Source organism: Sminthopsis crassicaudata, chromosome 4 (assembly GCF_048593235.1).
Source record: "Sminthopsis crassicaudata isolate SCR6 chromosome 4, ASM4859323v1, whole genome shotgun sequence".
NCBI classification, from domain to species: Eukaryota; Metazoa; Chordata; class Mammalia; order Dasyuromorphia; family Dasyuridae; genus Sminthopsis; species Sminthopsis crassicaudata.
The window spans coordinates 5,795,383-5,814,224 of NC_133620.1; the positions used below are offsets into that span (position 1 = coordinate 5,795,383).

At 40.5% G+C, this 18,842-nt stretch overlaps 1 long non-coding RNA gene across 1 annotated transcript in view; it reads left to right on the forward strand.

Annotated features, from left to right (window-relative positions):
- The first annotated feature begins 503 nt into the window (after positions 1-503).
- LOC141540486 (uncharacterized) overlaps positions 504-18,842 on the forward strand; it is a 43,644-nt gene continuing 25,305 nt past the window's right edge. The window contains exons 1-2 of the long non-coding RNA XR_012481546.1: positions 504-588; positions 696-1,008. This is a non-coding gene — a long non-coding RNA (uncharacterized LOC141540486). The remainder of the gene's footprint in view (positions 589-695; positions 1,009-18,842) is intronic.

Here is an 18,842-nt window from a genome sequence, read left to right on the forward strand (position 1 = left end):
TGATTTCCTGTAAGATAATGTCTAGGTTCTTTGTTTCATCATGGTTTTCAGGAAGTCCAATAATCATTAAATTGTCTCTCTTACATCTATTTTCCAGGTCAGTTATTTTTCCTAGGAGGTATTTCATATTTTCTTCTATTTTTTTTTGTTTTTTATTTTTTGTTTTATATATATATATAAAATTTATTTTTCTTTGTTTTTCTTTGACTGATTCTTAAAGTCTTATTGAATCAATAACTTCCATTTGTTCAATTCTAATTTTTAGTGTATTATTTTCTTCAGTTACCTTTTTAGCTCCTTTTGTAATTGTCCAATTTAATTTTTTTCCCATTGCATTCTTTTTCCATTTCACAGATTTTGTTTTTCAGTGAATTGGTGTCTTTTGCATAACTCTTTTGTAGGACATTATATGCTTTTTCTATTCCTTCTTACAATGATCTCATTTCATTTCCCCATTCTTCCTCGAACTCTCTTTTAAGATCCTTTATGCAATCTTCCAAGAAAGCCAAGTGAAATGGGGACCAGCTCATATCTCCCTTTGATGCCTCATCTGGAGTTACTTTGCCTGTAGGAAGCTCAGGATTTGAGGTCTGGTCTTCTAAATTGCCATAAAAGCTGTCTATGGTGAGAGTCCTTTTTGTTTTTTTATTCAATGTTTTTTTATTTTTTTTATTTTTTATTTTTTTATTTTAAAGGCTTGAGGTCTCTTCAATGCAAAGGAGCAACAGCTGCTTTAATTGGCCCTGGAGCAATTCTGCTAATGATTTCCAGTCTTCAGGGGCTCAGTGGTTTACAATTTGCCTTTTGTATCAAATCTGCCAAACCACCTGCTTGCAACCAGGACAGAGTAGCCTAAGAGGCTCACAGAAGATTCTCTGGTGGGTGGAAGCTGCAACACTCTGATTCCCCACCCCAGCTCCTTGCCCCCATCTTCCAGTGCTGCAATCTGGGCTGGGCAGACTGTGCTTCTGCCCATTTGAAATAGACCGGTTCTGAAATTCTTCCAAGGTATTTTCTTCTGGGAATGTGTGGTACTTCAAATATTTGTGGGTTCTTTGACTCCAAGACCAGTTGAGAGGCTTACTCTACTGTTGGTTTGAGAGAAGGTCTCTCATGTTACAGATGATGTTACAGAAAGTGGCATGTAGGATTGTATGAGTTTTTATTTGTTTTCTATTTTTTACATTATCAGAGTGTTTCATATATCCTTTTCCCTCCCCTCCCCTGAGAGTTAACCCATGTGATAAGTAGTGTTTATTAAAGAAGAAGAAAAAAAGTCAGCATAACTAACTGACAACTTGAAAAGTCTTAAAACTTAAGTGAAACCTCTGTGAATCTCCTACTTTCACAAAGGGCTGGGCTGGGGGCTTATATTTCTTCATTCAAGGTCTGATCAATCATTATAATTTCACTGCATTTACTTTTGCTGTTTTTGTGTATCCACTTACATTCTTGTAGTTATTGTATATATTGTTTTCTTGGCCTCATTGACTTTACTCTGTGTGTGTTCTTATATATTTCTCTAGGCTTCTCTGTATTTATCACACATATCATTTCTTTAACATGGTAATATTCTATTGCATTCATGCACTGTAATTTATTATCCATTCTCTAATCAATGGACATATTCCTTGTTTTCAATATTTTGCTATCACAAAAAGTGCTTCTATAAATATTTTGGAGCATCTAAGGACTCCCCCCCCCCTTACTAATGGCTTTTGGGATAGAAGCCTAACCTCTGATTCAAAAAACATGGAGATTTTGGTTACTCTATTTGCATAATTCAGATTTGCTTCCCAAAATGATCATGTCATTTCACAGCTCCACCAACAAAAGTATTATCTTTTGCACAATCCCTCCAACATTGAATTGCCACTTTTAGTCATTTCCCCCCTTCCTCCTAATTTCCAGGGCATGTGTGAAATCAGGGTTGTTTTGATTTAAATTTTTTTATAATTAGTGATATTATTTAGAACATTATTCATATGATTGTGAATACTTTGCAATTCCGTTGACCATTTTTCTATTGGGAAATGGCCTTTATCAAGGTATTAAAAATTAAACATTTAAGATTCCATTATAAGATTTTGTTTTTTCCTGTTTTATTTTAGAAGGAAGTATGATTTTGCACCTGGCATTGATTATTCAACCAAGCAACTAATCAATAAGTATTGGCATTTACATGTAGGTGAATATAAGTTAATGACTAATGCATGTATTAAATGCCTGATGTGCAAAGCAGTACACCGAGTGCTGGAGGTACAGATAGAAAAAGATAGCCCCACTCTCCAGGAACTCGCATTCTAAGACAATAAATTCAAAAGAAAAAAGACTTTTGGGATGGTCATCCTTGGTTTATGAAAAATCTTAGCAATTTCTCAGACCCAGGACATTGAAGGCTCCACCCTTTGATGGTTTCCTATCAATAAATCACAATTCAAACAATAGAGTGGAAAGAGAGAATGAGCCATTTAGTGACAGGTTTTTAGAAAAGCCAGAGTACTTACTTTTCCTTTCCTCCATCATCACTAAACTACTAGGGCTTCTCTTTTCATCTAGAAATATATGTCCCTTTGTTTTTTTCCATTTGGGAATCTTGAAATGTCCAATTTATATCTGATTCCTCTCATTTAAAAATGTTGGAAGAGAAATAGACACATTGGGAAATCTCACTCAACACTTCCCTGGGGATGCCCCTTATTCTTTGCCTAAAACTGTCAAAAATGATTTCCAAGATGAAGATGATATTCAAAACTTAAAAATTCCATGACTCCTATTGAGAGTGTGATGGTCTGGTGTTCATTTAAATGTATTTATCTTTCTTTCTTCATCTTTGAATTTCGTTCTTTTCTCAGAAGAGTTAGCAAGGAATCCCAAAGAAGAACAATCTGAAACAATCTTAGAAATGAACAACATGTTAATTAGCTTTCTATTTGCTGAGAAGAATGGAGGTTGGCAGGGTTACAGTGAAAGGAAAGGATTCATTTTTCAACTAATTAAGAATGTTACTCAAGAGAAAGAGTTGGGAAGACAATGTAACCCCCAAAGACTCTTGAATAGAGCTTGTTGGGGCTGTAACCATTGTCAAATGGAAAGCAATGTGCCCCAACAGTTGATGTTGCTCATTTGGAATTATCAAATTAGGATAAGTTTATCTATAACTTCCTTTCCCCTGGTCGGAGCAGTGTCTAAACAATTTGTCAATCTTACAGTAGGATTGCTGGATGTTTCCTTCAGAACCTGTCTCTCCTCTGGCTTCAGTCTTCTTATCTCTATATCTCTATCTATCTATCTATCTATCTAGAGATTTCATGATTTACCATTTTAAAAATTCTTGTTAATATCTCACAGTGGAGGAGAAGTGAACATTGAGATGAAAAGTTATCTTTTCATATAGAAAACCCAACAGAAAAACCCAAACCTAGGTTGGAATAGCTTTGCAAAGCAGCGTGGATCAATCCCCACACAGCCAGGTTCCTAGCAGTTTTTTAAGAGGTTCCTCCAACTCTCTCCTCTTTGCTGATCTGGTATTCTGGGTGTGTCCATGGTTTTCCTTACAGCTTGTTTTCACACCATCTTCATTACCAAATCTATTTCCCTTCTTTCAGCTGCCTAGTAAACCTTCCCCTAAGACAATAGCAAAAAAACAAAAAACAAAAAACAAAACCCAAAAACCCCCCCCAAGAAAACAAAATATAATTATTCTTCCTTCTTTACTTTCTCTCTTGGCTTAAAAGTATAAAATTCATCTTAATCTCAGGTGAATGCCTTTGGTTACCGTGGGAACGTGATGCTTATCGCAATGGAAAAAATTTGTAATCCTGATTTTGAGCTAGCAGATACTGCACAATTATTCAGATATATTTCATCCTTTCCTCTACCTTTGGAATTTTTCTTTTTCTTTTTCTTTTTTTTTTTTTTTTTTTTTAGCTGAAGAGTAACCAGAAAGTTAAATCTCAATGTAGAATGAAGGAATAAGAAAATGATGTCATAGCTTTTGGTAATCCTTCTGGAGCAGGAAATGGTCTCCACAGGATAGCTTGGGAATGAGTTGCATGGAAAAGGGAGTCAAGGATGGGCAAAGCTGGGATCACAGGACAGGGTGCCTTTGGTCTGCATTCAGAATTGTGAGAGTTTCTTTTGGGACAGTGAATCTGTGTCTAACCTTGATTCATCCAAAGTCCCCACTCTCAATCTTTTCTTAAAAATGACAATGAGGGTCCTCTAGCCAAATGGCTCTGTAGACTTGAAACCTGAGCTAACCCTGAGTCAGACCATTGGAATAATATTCATTAGTGGTACAGTCTGTGCTCCGCTGGTTTTGGAAGCACCCTTCACCACATTCAATCTATCCCCAGAGCGGGCCTTCCTTGCCTTCAGCCAAAAACAAGACAAGAAATGATGAGGAACAGAATCTGTTTCTCTCTAAGTGTTTGTGCTTAAACTGGAGGACGCCATGAGATGTTTATCTCTTTTTCCTCTCAGAAATTCTATTTAAAATGTTTCCCAGCTCCCTTCAAGTCTCTTCTACCTTTGGCTGGATATTTCCTGTAAACGTTGGCCATCTGGATAGAATCAGTCTCTCACAATGAAATGGAGCAGGTCTGTTGCTATAAAAAATTTCCCAAATTAACTCAGGGAGTGATTCTCTGGCTTGAAAGCTGTACCTGAGAATCAGAACCACAGAATTGCATCTTTGAGATCAACCTAGACATTTTGCCTCTGCGTGAGAGGCTCTTCTACTACATACCCAATAAGCAGTTATCCCCCCTTGCTGACTTTCAGCGGCAATGGTGAGGAAGGAAGCTGTGCTTTCTGACGTTATGACTAAATTTCCATTTTGGCAATTTCTCAGACTCGTTCACTGGCCCTGATGATTATTCTCTGTGTGACCTGGGCCTCAGTTTCTTCAACTGTAAGAAAAAAGATTAGCCTTGAGGGTCTCTGAGGTTCTAGCTCCCATGAAGTCTTTGGTTACTTGATGACAGTGGTCATGGTGAATAGCCCAGGAAGGGAAACTGAGCCAGGAATCAGGAAAACCTGAGTTCTAATCTCACCTCCATGCTTAGTGTGACCCTGGGCAAGTCATTTACTAATGATAATAACAAAAGCCAGCATTTAAATAATACTTTTTGTAGAAATGACCAGGGGAACTTAACAGATGTTAGTTAAATAAGTGCTCTAGTTTACCAAGAATAAACATTTTCTATGGAGACTTGGTGAATAAAAGAGAGAGATTTTGATTGGTAGATTCTTTAGACTAGGAGTGCCAAAATATAATTGGGATATATTTAATCAAATAAATAAAGATACAGTATTACATAAATAATGCTAATGTGTTTTCAATTCTCCCCCAGCACAGATAAATTTTTATTATATACTAAACTAAAAATGTAAATATTTTATTACAAAAATGTTTATTAAACAACTGAGTCTGTAAGTACTATCAAAGGCAGACTGTTGGCTTATAACATTATGCATATTTGGCTAACATTTAAAAGACACATAAAGAATGATGATTTTGTTAATAATGAACTACGCAAGTCAAATATTTTAAAATTTGGCAACTGGCAAGTGGCAATCTGTATAAAAAGACATTTTGAGAGGTAAAGAATGTGGCATATTGAACTCTACAGAATCTATTCTTGCCATAGTTTCACTAGCTAGGTTTTTTCCGTTCCTTCAAGTCTGATTATAATAAAAAATAAAGTATACAGAAACAAGAATACCAATTTGGTCACATCATCTATTCTACAGATACAAAAGATGGGCTGTCATGTTCAGGGTTCTGACTCTGTTCAGTGTTCCTGCAGCTTTGAAAGTCAAATCTGAACATGATTGAAGGAAATGAAACCCATACTTTCTAAATTGCTTAAAATGAACCCAAAAAAATCTATAAATACTAAAGAAAAAAAATAGTTTAAGAACACGAGCAAATTTCACTCTTTGTTTTTGTACTGAACACAGAATTAGCGTAAAGACATATTTTTACTCCTGAAAAAGTTTACTGAGAATCTTTTTTTTAAAAAGCAATAGACCAGACAAGTACAACATATTGTTTACATACTGCAGCATAAATACCAGGCATTCATGGCCTCCACAGGCCATAAATAGTTCAGGGAGAAGCAATGTTTCTATTCCCTGATGCTAACTTTTCTAATTAATGTCAAGTGTAATCTGAAAAGGAAAACTGTTACTGCCACACACTTAAGGGGGAAGAATTCAGGTAGTACTTCCCTGGACTAGTCTAGGGAAGTACTCCTTTTAGGAAGTGTAACCAAATAGCTTAATTTAAATAAATAAATATTAAAATAAGATCATGGAGGCAAGATTAGCTATTATTACCCTTTCCCCCAACAAATGTTTACTTATGCTTATGTATTTAAAGTTTGAATTCTGCTTTTAACAATATATATCCTATTATAAATCATCTATATTAGCCTTATTTACAAATATGTAATGAATTACATGTATTTTAAAAAATAAATTACAAGGAAAACTTAAGCAGTTTTACACCACCACAAAAGTATATTAAAGAAAAGCTAGGGGGTAGCTAGGGGGTAGCCAGGTGGCGCAGTGGATAGAGCACCAGCCTTGAATTCAGGAGGACCGAGTTCAAATCTGGTCTCAGATACTTAACACTTCCTAGTTGTGTGACCCTGGGCAAATCACTTAACCCCAGCCTCAGAAAAAAAAGAAAAGAAAAGCTAAATTTGCATATTTTTTAACCAGACAAGAAGCTTTAGTCATAAAATATCTGCCACATTTTGGAAGACCATTCTTCATATACTAGATGTTGGGTTCAATTTAGAAATAAAATATCTTGATCATCAGGATTGTTTTTCTCACCATTAAAAATATCAATATGAAATATATATATATATATAAAATACTACTTACAAATATGAATATTCTCATAATGTTATGAGAATGTCAAAATTGTTAGATACCTTTTTATTCCTATGGCACACCACACTTAGTAGCACTAGCAGGGATAGGTTTTGTTAGCAATTGATAGTAATTATGAAGATTTTATTGAATATTTTCCTTTCTGAGGTTGGGAAATGTAAAGTTTCAATTTGCTTCCATCATACCTCTTAAACCAAACCATCATGATTAGCTGTGATTATGGAATTATGGCATTTGGCAGGGGACATTCATCTTTCTCATCAATACATAGTTTGTCTATACACACACACACACACACACACACACACACCATTTACCACCATAATACAACCTTCCCTCTTCAGAATTAGCCCTGTGCAGGTGTTTTTCCAGTTTCACAGGTGGTTCTGCTTTTACTCTATGTGAACCAAATGCAGCCATTGCCTTCCTAATTGTTGTCCAATCTTTATGACTATCTAGATCTTTAAGATAGAAACTCCAGAGGGGCTGGATTATAACAACTAGTTTCTTTTTTCTTTGACTGCAGCTCATCATTCCATAGCTCCGAGGTATTGTCATTTTTTTTTTTTCTTTTTTGAGACTGGGGTTAAGTGACTTGCCCAGGGTCACACAGCTAGGAAGGGTTAAGTGTCTGAGATCAGATTTGAACTTTTGTCCTCCTGAATTCAAGGCTGGTGCTCTATCCACTGTGCCCCCTAGCTGCCCCCCCCCCCCGAGGTATTGTCAATGCTGTGCTTGATTTTTTTCAAACTTTCCAATTTTCTGTTCTAGTTCACTCTGTACAGTGATATAACAAGAGCTTTTCACTTTCTCAGTGAAACTGGAAGATTGGATGTCACATTCATATCTCTTCTTTACTGATTCTAAGAAGAATTCTCTAAGATTTTCTTGCAAAATTGCCATTAGTTTCCAGTTATTGCTTCTTGTAGCTTTACATCCACTGGACTTATTCTTTATAAAGCTGATCTTTGAGATCTGCAAACTGTTTTTCAGAATTTGCCGTTTCATCTAAGCCCTCCATTATTGTTCTTCCACATCTTTGTCATGGAGCTGTCATCTTCCTCAGAGACCCATGAACACTGTGTCCTTGTCCTCTGAGATGCTTCCCTCCATCTTTACTCATCCTGATGGTTCATCTCTTTCTTGTCCCTGAGGGACTGGACAGGCATTTTCCAATTGTTTCTGGTGCTTATTCTTCTTCCTTGAAGGTCATGGTCCCATGAGCCAGTGCAGCTATATCCACAGTCCAGGCCAAAACAACCCTGATTTCTCCTAGACTTGCCTTCTCCCTGTCTGGAACTCATTGCCCAACCACTGGCTTTGCAATGGAAGTCTTGCCTTTGGGGAACACATTCCATAATATGTATTTTTCTACATCAATATGGGCAGGTTTTCTAAGTCAAAATCAATTCTTTGGTGTATTTTGGTGGGCCCATCACTCCAGCCTACTCCAAGCCCAAGGCGGTCTTGGCTTGGGGGTGAACTAACAGCAATGCCTGTTGCATTTCCTCCAGGCTACAGATTCCTCTCTCCTAAGAGCTCTGCCACTGTGCTTAGTGATCAAAGCCTCTAAGTTTATGATGAGAATCTCTTCCTACCCAAATGGATGCAGTAACCTATTATATTTGTATATTCATTTGTCTATTAACTAAATAGGCTTTTGGTGGCTTATAAATTTTTTTCCCTTTACTAAAATACTTCTTTAATGACTTATCCTGGCTGCTTAGAGATGACTTTTAAAGGTCATGTCAGGTGTGGGCAAGCTCTGGCAGATCCCACCAAGTTAGAAAGGTTGAATTTATAGGCCTAGCATTGGCCTTTGCCAGTGGTTTTTGTTTGAAGATCAGGCCAAGTTTGGAGAGGCCCGGCACAAGTTGGCCATAAGAGTTGGAATTTTCCAGTTAAGGCAGCTCTCCAAGACCACCTATCAAGCTGTCGTGGATTTTTCAATCGGCTTTGATAATGGAGTATCTACTCTGATGACAATCTGGACTCTGGAAAAAACTGCAACCCATTGATTCTGTGATTGTTTAAAACATTCTGGCCTAAATCTAATGAAGCACCTGCTATTTGTTCTTATCCTTTTTACATATTTCTGTCTTCTTTTTGAGCACTGGACCCATACCTTGAAGACAGGAGCCATACTCTTATCAGCTCTATACCTTTGGGTTCAGCAGCACCTTGGACAGAGCAAATGGAAGAGAGTGATTAAGGAGAACTTTTAATCAACTTGAGGAGAAAAAATGGATTGGACTTGGGGTCAGAGAGATGTAGATTCTAGTAATTTACTTATCTGAACAACCACAGGCAAGTTCCTTAACCACTCCATGCCTCAGTTTCCCCCTCTGTAAAGTGAGTGGTTAGACTTTTTTTTTTTTTTTTTTTTTTTTTTTTTGAGTCTGGGGTTAAGTGACTTGCCCAGGGTCACACAGCTAGGAAGTGTTAAGTGTCTGAGACCAGATTTGAACTCGGGTCCTCCTGAATTCAAGGCTGGTGCTCTATCCACTGCGCCACCTAGCTGCCCCGAGTGGTTAGACTTAATGACCTCTAAGGCCTTTTCCATCTCTAAGCCTCAATCTTCTGATCCCAATCATTTGATGATTAAATTATTGCCATTTTTTGGAGCTATCTGGCATCTCCCCATGGAGGGTAGACATACACTCTGCCCCCTTGTTGAAAAGACGCACTCCCCTCATTGCTGTCCAAGTGGCTTGTGATAACTTCCTGGGTCCAGGGAGGCAGAATTTCTTTTTTTATTTTTTTATTTAATTTTTTATTTTATTTTATAATTATAACATTTTTTGACAGTACATATGCATGGGTAATTTTTTACAACATTATCCCTTGCACTTACTTCTATTCAGATTTTTTCCCTTCCTCTCCCAACCCCCTCCCCCAGATGGCAAGCAGTCTTATATATGTTAAATATATTACAGTATAATTTAGATACAATATATGTGTGTAGAACCGAATTTTTTGTTGCACAGGAAGAATTGGATTCAGAAGGTAAAAATAACAGTTTACATTCATTTCCCAGTGTTCCTTTTCTGGATGTAGCTGGTTCTGTCCATCATTAATCAATTGGAATTGGATTAGTTCTTCTCTATGTTGAAGAAATCCACTTCCATCAGCATACATCCTCGTACAGTATCATTGTTGAAGTGTACAATGATCTTCTGGTTCTGCTCGTTTTACTTAGCATCAGTTGATGTAAGTCTCTCCAAGCCTCTCTGTATTTCTCCTGTTGGTCATTTCTTATAGAACAATAATATTCCATAACATTCATATACCATAGTTTACCCAACCATTCTCCAATTGATGGGCATCCATTCATCTTCCAGCTTCTAGCCACTATGAAAAGGGCTGCCACAAACATTTTGGCACATACAGGACCCTTTCCCTTCTCTAGTAGTTCCTTGGGGTATAAGCCCAGTAGTAGTATGGCTGGGTCAAAGGGTATGCACATTTTGATAACTTTTTGGGCATAATTCCAGATTGCTCTCCAGAATGGTTGGATTCTTTCACAACTCCACCAGCAATGTATTAGTGTCCCAGTTTTCCCACAGCCCCTCCAACATTCATCGTTATTTGTTCCTGTCATCTTAGCCAATCTGACAGGTGTGTAATGATACCTCAGAGTTGTGGAGGCAGAATTTCTTGAGAGGAGTTGCCCTCCATTCACAGTCTGCATATCAAGTGATCTGGTGGATGTCTTTTCCCAAAGTAGAGCAGAATCTTTCATTTCTCTTGTAGGGAAAGCACTTAATGGCATGGGTATCCTAAAAGGGTAGTTTATAAAACTTGAATTCCTGGCTCAAGATCTTCTGTTTCTTCTTTATTGTTCTGAACACAGGTCCAAGATGAGAATGTCTGGGGATGGCCTTTCTCTTCCCAGAATGAGATAATTTGGACCTTACTGGTGTCTTGGATGAAGTGTATGATACACAGACTTATACTCACATGATACTTGAGAAAAGAGATCCCTAGAATGAACTGGCCAAGACCTGAAGGTTACCTGGTGGCTGATGTCAAATTTGAGAACTCCCAGAGTTTGGGCCTTGGCTGTTTTCTCAAGGGATGTATTTCTTGAAGGAGAAAGAGAAGCCCCCATGTGCTGGTTTTGTAGTTGGATGATTCGATCCAAGTCATGACAAACTAGGAGCTGAGGATTCTGTTACTTTTCTCCACTATGAGTTATGCAGACAGATAAAGCAGGTCTAAATGGAAAGGAATTGTTTAACTCAAAGTGTTTTTGCTTATGGAGGGAATTCCATGGTCTATTTATCTGCTTTTAGTATTTTTTTGTGCATGAGTTCCCATGAACCCTGTGAATCATCATCATCGGTAGCTCTGTGTATGTGTATGTGTGTGTGAGAGAGAGACAGACAGACAACAATATCCAGTGACTCCTTTGAGAGTCTATGTGAGAACTGAGGGCCCTCCTATTCATATTTGGGACAATCTAGTCAAGAGTTACACTCAAATGCTTAAATGTTATCTCACAATTTTGGTATTTCCCACTAAAGATACAGATTGAAACCCTTCCATGCCTATCAGTCCAAATTCTCTGATAAGTCCACGTTAGGGATCTGCTAGAGGCCCCCCTACCTCTTTCTTCTCACATTCTCTCTGATGATGTCCTGTACTCCTGTTCTTTGGGGCTCCTCATTGGTTCAAGGCTGCAGTCTGCTCATAGTCGCTAGTGCCCGTTCATTGGCTTCTTGGTGATGCTTATTTTTTAGCTGTTTGGAGGAAGTTTTATTACATACCTCATTCCTACGTGGCAACCCCAGCAGAATATTAGTATTAGAAAGCTGAACTTTGGATTTCAGTTAAGTAAAGCCTTAGAGTTTTTGGAAGGCAATTCAGCCTTCTCTCATCTTTTTCAACTCTGCACCCAACTTATCCATTGATGGTGTCTGCACCAAATGTATATATTAATGGGCAAGTTCTGTAGTATATCTCTCCATAATATCGGTTTAAATTTAGGCAATTCTTTTTTTCCAATTTTTTTCATTAAATATGTTCCATTTTCATGTGCAAACATTTTTGACATTAATTTTTAAAATTTTGAGTTCCAAATTCTCTTATAGCTTTCTTCCTCCTTGAGGAGAGAAATAAGATACTGATTATATATGTGAAGTATGGGAAATGTATTTCCATACTAATCAGGTTGCAAAAGAAAAATAAAGTTAAAAAGTATGATTTTATTTGCCTTCAAAGTTTATCAGTTCTCTCTCTGGAGATGGATAGCATTTTCCATCATAGGTCCTTTGGAATTGTTTTGATTGGTATAGCAATGTCTTTTTAAAAAACATATTTATTATTAAATAATATTTATTTTCCCTCTGTTACGTGTTAAAATGATTTGTAACATGTTTTATTTTTTTAAAACTTTGAGTTCCAAATTCTATTCCTTCCTTTGTCTCCTCGCCCCATTCCCTGAGAGAGTAGGCAATCTGATATAGGCTATACAAGTGCAATCATGCAAAACATTTCCATATTAGTCATTTTGTACAAGAAAACTCAAGCAGAAGGAAAGAAGGAAAGAAACAATTTCAGTGCTTTCTCTGGAGGTGGCTAGCAGGCTTCATCATGAGTCCTTTGGGATTGTCTTGGATCACTGTATTGTTGAGAAGAGCCAAGTCATTCACAGTTCCTCATCATACAATGTTGCTGTTACTGTGTATAATATTCTCCTGGTTCTTTAACTTTGCATAAATTCATTTAAGTTTTTCCAGCTGTTTTCTCAAATAATCTTGCTTGTCATTTCCTGTATCACAATAATATTACATCATCTTTACATGCCATAGCGTGTTCAACCATTCCCCAACTTGTTAGGATTCTTACCAGGTGCTAAGTCAGTTATCTAATTTAGCATAGTACTTAACAGTTCTGTGGTTCACTAATGTACTTAGTACTTATTAGAGTTCTACAATATTCACACCTTTAAGAGAGCATATGTAAGCTGGGAGCCTCAAGCAGGATTCAGTCCGAGACATTCAGAAATCAGAGAGGACAAGCCCACTAAAGGACAAGCCCACTCTCGGAGGAGCTAGGCCTCGAAGAAAGCTAACCGGGCCCAAAGAAGCAGACAAGACTTTGAAGGACACAATAAAAGATTTGGACTTTAACTCCCAGCTGCATTTGAGGTGATTAGTGAATCTGAACTGAATTATTGAACTAAAAAGAAAGCTGCTCCCAGAGAATGTTACACTTTAGAGAAGAGCATTACACCAACTGATGGGAATCACCTTGATTTCCAATTCTTAACCATCTCAGCTAGAGCTGCTATAAATCTTTTTTTTTTTGCATAAATTTGTCTTTCCTGGTAGAATTTAAATTCTGTGAGTATAGGGACTATTTTCCATTGAACTTGGAGTGAAGATGTGCATTCAAATTTTGTCTCTGATATTTAATCCAAGTTGCTTAATGTCTCTCAGCCTTAGATTCCTCATCTGTAAAGTGGGAATAATAATAGCATCCTTATCTGTAAAATGATTTGCAAACTGTATTTATATCCATATTCCCTGAATCATATTAAATTTTTATCTGCATTTATTGGTTGATTAATTGTCTGACCTCCATCTGTGTGAGGCTGGGGTGTTTGGAGTGTCATGGGGTCCAGATTACGTGGGGGCTTACTAAATGTCTCATGACCTGAATTGATTTTATGGCCCCTCTAGTGTGTATTACAGTGCTAGGAGCACAGTTGCTGCCTCATTATTGAATGAACAACAGCTATTTCCAGATGTCATGGAAAGCAGATCCTCAGTAACAAATCAATCAGAAGTTAGTTTCATTTTGGGAATACTATATGACAGCATGGCAGAGTCTAAAACAAAGCTGTTTGTCTGTATTCCACGACTGTCCTTCATCTTCCAGCTCATAAGCCCTCACTCCAAGCTCACAGCTCTTAGTAGCATGGATTAATTGGCTCTTAGCATCTTCAAAAGCTGGGTAGAAAAGGGACAGGTGTGCTAGGTAGGGTGCCCCTAAGTGTTCTTTAATTAGAGCCTGCAATAAAGAGTTTATGCTGGGACCATCTCTACAGTTAGGAAAAGGGCCAATGGGATTGTTAATGTCTGCCCAGAGCCCATCAGACCTCAGTTACTGAAACTTTTATAGAAACTCACCAGTTTGTACAGAGTAAATTTTCTGGCAAGTTATTCATCTGTCACATTAAAATGAAGTCAAGTTCTCTAGCCCATAGGGCTAAAACATAATTAAAATATTTCTGATTAATTTTAGTTTTTTGCAACCAATAAATCACAGAAATGAAAAGCAACCTTCATCACAGCTATAATTATTCTGTTAATGATTTTGCTTAACATTTGGAGGTGACGCTCACTGTGTGAGGGGCTTTGTTTGCATGTTGTCTGGGGCATGTTGGTTATGTCTGAACAAAGTGCCATGGAGGAAAAAGCTGGGGCACTTGGAATCGGGGTCCACTGAGCTGGGGGAGGTAGAATTCTCCTCACTCCCCATCCCCATTTCTAGGCTTTTCCTGGTTCATTCATCTACCCAATGAAAATTCTAGTGGCTATTGTCTGCAAATCTCGGTCCTCAACAAGTTTAGTGCCTGATTCTGTCCTTTCTTGTCTTCCTAATTCCTGTCCTTATATCTAGGGTCTTTGACATACATGAAAACATATTATCGTCTCTTCGGAGATACTTCGCTCTATTTGAATGTCCAACTGACTGTTGGACATCTTGAACTGTAAATATTTAAAATTCAACGTGTCTAAAAGTGAACTCATTATCTTCTCCTCCCCCCCAACCTTCCCCTCCTCCTAACCTTTCCATTATTGTCGAGGGTGGGAAGGAAGAAAGGAAATAAACTCCTAATATGTGCCAGGCACTGTACTAAGTACTTTATAAATATTATGGCCCCACCAACCTCCAAGCTCCAGAGGATCAATCACCATCCTCCCTGTCTCTCACTTCCCATGTGCGATCAGTAGTTGAATCCAGTCGTTTCCACCTTTGAAGCCTTTCTTAAATCCTGCCTTCTCTCCTGTCATACCATTACTGCCCTGCAGACTCTCCTCCCCTTAGTAACCTGCTGATTCATTCATCCCTCTGCTTCTTTCCGCACTTCAGTCCATCCTCTTCTCAGGTGTCAAACTGATCTCCTAACATGCAGGTCTGCCTTTGTCCCCTGTTTGATAATCCCCAACAGCTCCTGATTATCTCCAGAATGAAATCAAACCTCTTGCTTGACATTTAAAGCCTTGCATAATATCCCCCCCTCCCCCCCTCTCTTTCCAGTCTTCTTCCATCTCATGGTCCTCCAGTGAGCCTCGTCTTCTGGTTTCCGCACAGCACTCCTGGTCTCTCTTGGATCTAGAAGTTCCTCCTTTCTCCCACTGCCTCTCCCCCTGGCCTTCAAGCCTTGGCTGAAGCCCTACCTTCTGCCAGAAACCTTTCCCAGTTCTCTTCAATCTTGGTGCTTTCTCAGTGAGATACGACTCTCAATTTATCATGTCTAGATTTTGTACATGGACGTTTCGGACTTGTCTCCCCATCAGATGTTTGCTTCTCGAGGGCAGGCCCTTTTCCCGGGCTCTTTCTTTGTATATCCTGAACTTCACACGGTTCCAGGCACGTTGTAGGTACTTCATAAATGCCGACTGTGTCTTATGATTCTGAAAAGAGCACAATGGCGTTAAATGAGCACTGGGCTGGCATCCAACCACCCCGCTCCAGGAGAGAGGGCTCTGGACTGAGTCAGGAAGCCCTACTCGCCATGAGCTGGGTGAGCCAGTCAGACTTTCGCTGCCTCGCTGGTCTTGTCTGCCCAGTGTAAGAATTGGATTTGATGGATCTGAACACATAGTAGGTCCTTAATTGACATTTATTTAATATTAACTATGGTGATTGTAATCTAATGGGGAAGAGCCATTAGAAATGAGTAGCACACAGACGAGAAGAGAAGTTCAGTTAAGGAGACCATGTGTCTGGATAAAGGGGAGGACAATATTCGGTGAAATCAGGGCCCGCTCGAGTCCAGTCTGGCTAACGCTGAGAACACGCAAGACAGTCGTGAAATGAACTAGTAATTACTGTGATTGCTCACCGCCCCCATGACACTGCCTGCCTCTTTTTGAAAGCAAATAAGCTCCCAGAGGCTTGAGACTGTCTTGCTTCTTGGGTGTTATCTCCACTTCTTGATATGATGCCCTTCTTGGCACACTTAAGTGCTTAATAAATGTGTTTCCCTTTTTTCTTCCCTTCCTCCCTCCCTTTCTCCCCTTCCTTCCCCCTTTCTCCCCCTCTCCTCAGCATGTCATGGGAAGGAGAATTCAATTCCCTAAGCCCAGTGTTCCCTAAGAGGACCCTGGAGAAGAGTCCCAAATGAAGCGCAGTTAGAGAGCTCAGGGAGTGAGCACAGCCATGGCTCAGCAGCCGGGGGATTCTCCGGCAGGAGCTGAAGTCATTGGAAGGAGGCCCCTGTTGTGAGGACACAGGGAAATCAGGTGGGAGGTTTTAGGGTCTGCTGGAGCAGTGACTGTGGAAGAGATGAGCTCACAGGCCTGGTACCTTTTACATAGATCAGCCAGGGGCCCTCCTGTCCTCCTCCCCCTTCTCCCCCCCTCCCCCCTTCTTGTCTCCCTCCCCCCCTCCTCCCCCCCCTTTTCCTCCCCCTCCCCCTCCTTGGGGGCAGAGGTCCTTCTAAGCCTGTAACTGCCAGAGTGGAGGGATCAGGGAGGCGGGGCAGAGCTCCAAACACGTGCTATGGCCACTCCCGGCTAGAATAAGGGGGGGGGAAGGGGGGGAAGGGGGGAGGGAGGGAGGGGCTGGGCTCGCGGGAGGAAAAGCTCTGACCCCTGGCTCTTCTTCCTCCCCCGGTCAGTGCCGGCCCGGACTGTGGCCGCGTTCCCTCCCAGGGGCGGTGAGCCCGGCCCGGTGTCCTGGCTGCTTTGGGAGGCCCCTGCCCGGCCCCTAGCCCCGGCGATGGAGGACAGTTCCCGGGGTCCCCGACTCTAACCCTGTGCGCTTCCCCGCTTCTCCTGCAGCCAGAACGGAGCTCCCGCGGCCGCCCTGGAGGGGGGTCTATCTCCCCCCCCCCCCCCCCCCCCCGTTTGCCGTCATTCTGGGGAGCAAAAGGTTTTTGTCAAGTGACGCGTCTGGTCACAGACTCTCGGACCGGAGCTTGGCCCGGTGTAGCAGCAGCCATGCGGACCTCCAGGGGGCGCCGCAGGGCGCTGGGCCTGGAATCCCTTCCTCAGCCCCAGGCACGGACTAGCTGTGGGACCCTGGCCCAGGCTTTGAACTCGTTTGCCTCAGTTTCCTCATCTGTAAGATCAGCCGGAGAAGGGAATGGCGCCCGCTGCAGCGTCTTTGCCAAGAACTTCCCTCCCCCAAACAGATGGGACGGAGTCCGACTAAACAGTGACCCCAGTGACAAAGTGGGGCTTCTCACCCGCCCCGCGCCGAGCAGCGGCTCTGTTTAATCTTGGGCACTTATTATATACTCGGACTGGCAGCCCCGCCCGGCCTGGGGTCCGGGGGGGCTGGGTGCGAATCTTACCCCAGAGAGGCAAGAGCCAGGAAGCCTTGAAGAAGGAGCTTTTTAAAAACTGTATTCATTTGTTTAAAACTTAAATGCAAAATGAGAAAAAAATAGAAAAAGGAACAAAACCTCATCAGGCGCCCAGCAGAACATCGAGGTTCAAAGGTTCGACAGTAGATTTCCGCTCCCTGCTGCCCATCTCTGAGCCGGCTCCTTTTGCTCCCGGCTTCTCTTCCCCTTTCCCTCCAGGCTCCCCAACCCCCTCTCGGCGGGCTGGAGTTCAACCGGGATGTAGCATGTCTATAGATGTACACACACACACACACACACACACACAATATTGATACCTGCATACCTATATATAATATACAGATACCCAATATATACATACACAGCTGCAGACATAGGGGCTATACAAATAACCCGTTACTTATACCTACACACACATGTAGATAGCACACACACACACACAATATTGATACCTATATATATATACAGATACACAATATATACCTACACAGATGCAGACATAGGGGCTATACAAATAACCCCTTACTTATACCTACACACACATGTAGATAGCACACACACACACACACACACACACACACAATATTGATACCTATATATATATAATATACAGATACACAATATATACATACACAGCTGCAGACATAGGGGCTATACAAATAACACATTACTTATACCTACACACACACACACACACACACACACACACACACACACACACACACACACACATCTCTAGATACAGACACACCGTGCACACACAAATACAAGTGTCTAGATACTTCCGGATCTAAAACAAGATTACTGTCCCTGACATATGATGCAGATTTCTCTCTTGATGCTTTAAAAAGCTTGACTGTGAGATCAATGATGACCTTACTTTTTCCCTAATGAATCTACTCCTGATTCTGGTTGCAGTGTTTGTGTATCTCTCTTATTTCCTATCCCTGATAACTCTTCTCCTTTCGTTTTATTCCCTAACTTGCCTTGCTGTTTATTACTGACCCTCCCTACCACCTCCCCTCCTTATTTTCTCCCCTCACGTTTCCGCTCCCATTTTAAGCCATTCCCATTAATCCACACACCTTATCCCACTCCTGTAAATTCAAACACCTTCTTACCTCACCTTATGTTATTCCTGACCCCTTATTTCTTTATAGATCTTGGAGGATGTTATACCCTTCTTGGTGTGTGTGTGTGTATGTGTGTGTGTGTGTGTGTGTGTGTGTGTGTGTGTGTGTGTGTGTATCCATCCATCCATCCATATCGTTCCCTCTTTGCCCATTCCCAGCGTGAGGTTTTCAGAACTACTGGCCGTGGGGCCCCCTCTAAGGCCTCTGTGTTGGTTCCCACCTCACTCACATAGCACAATGACTATTTTTACCTT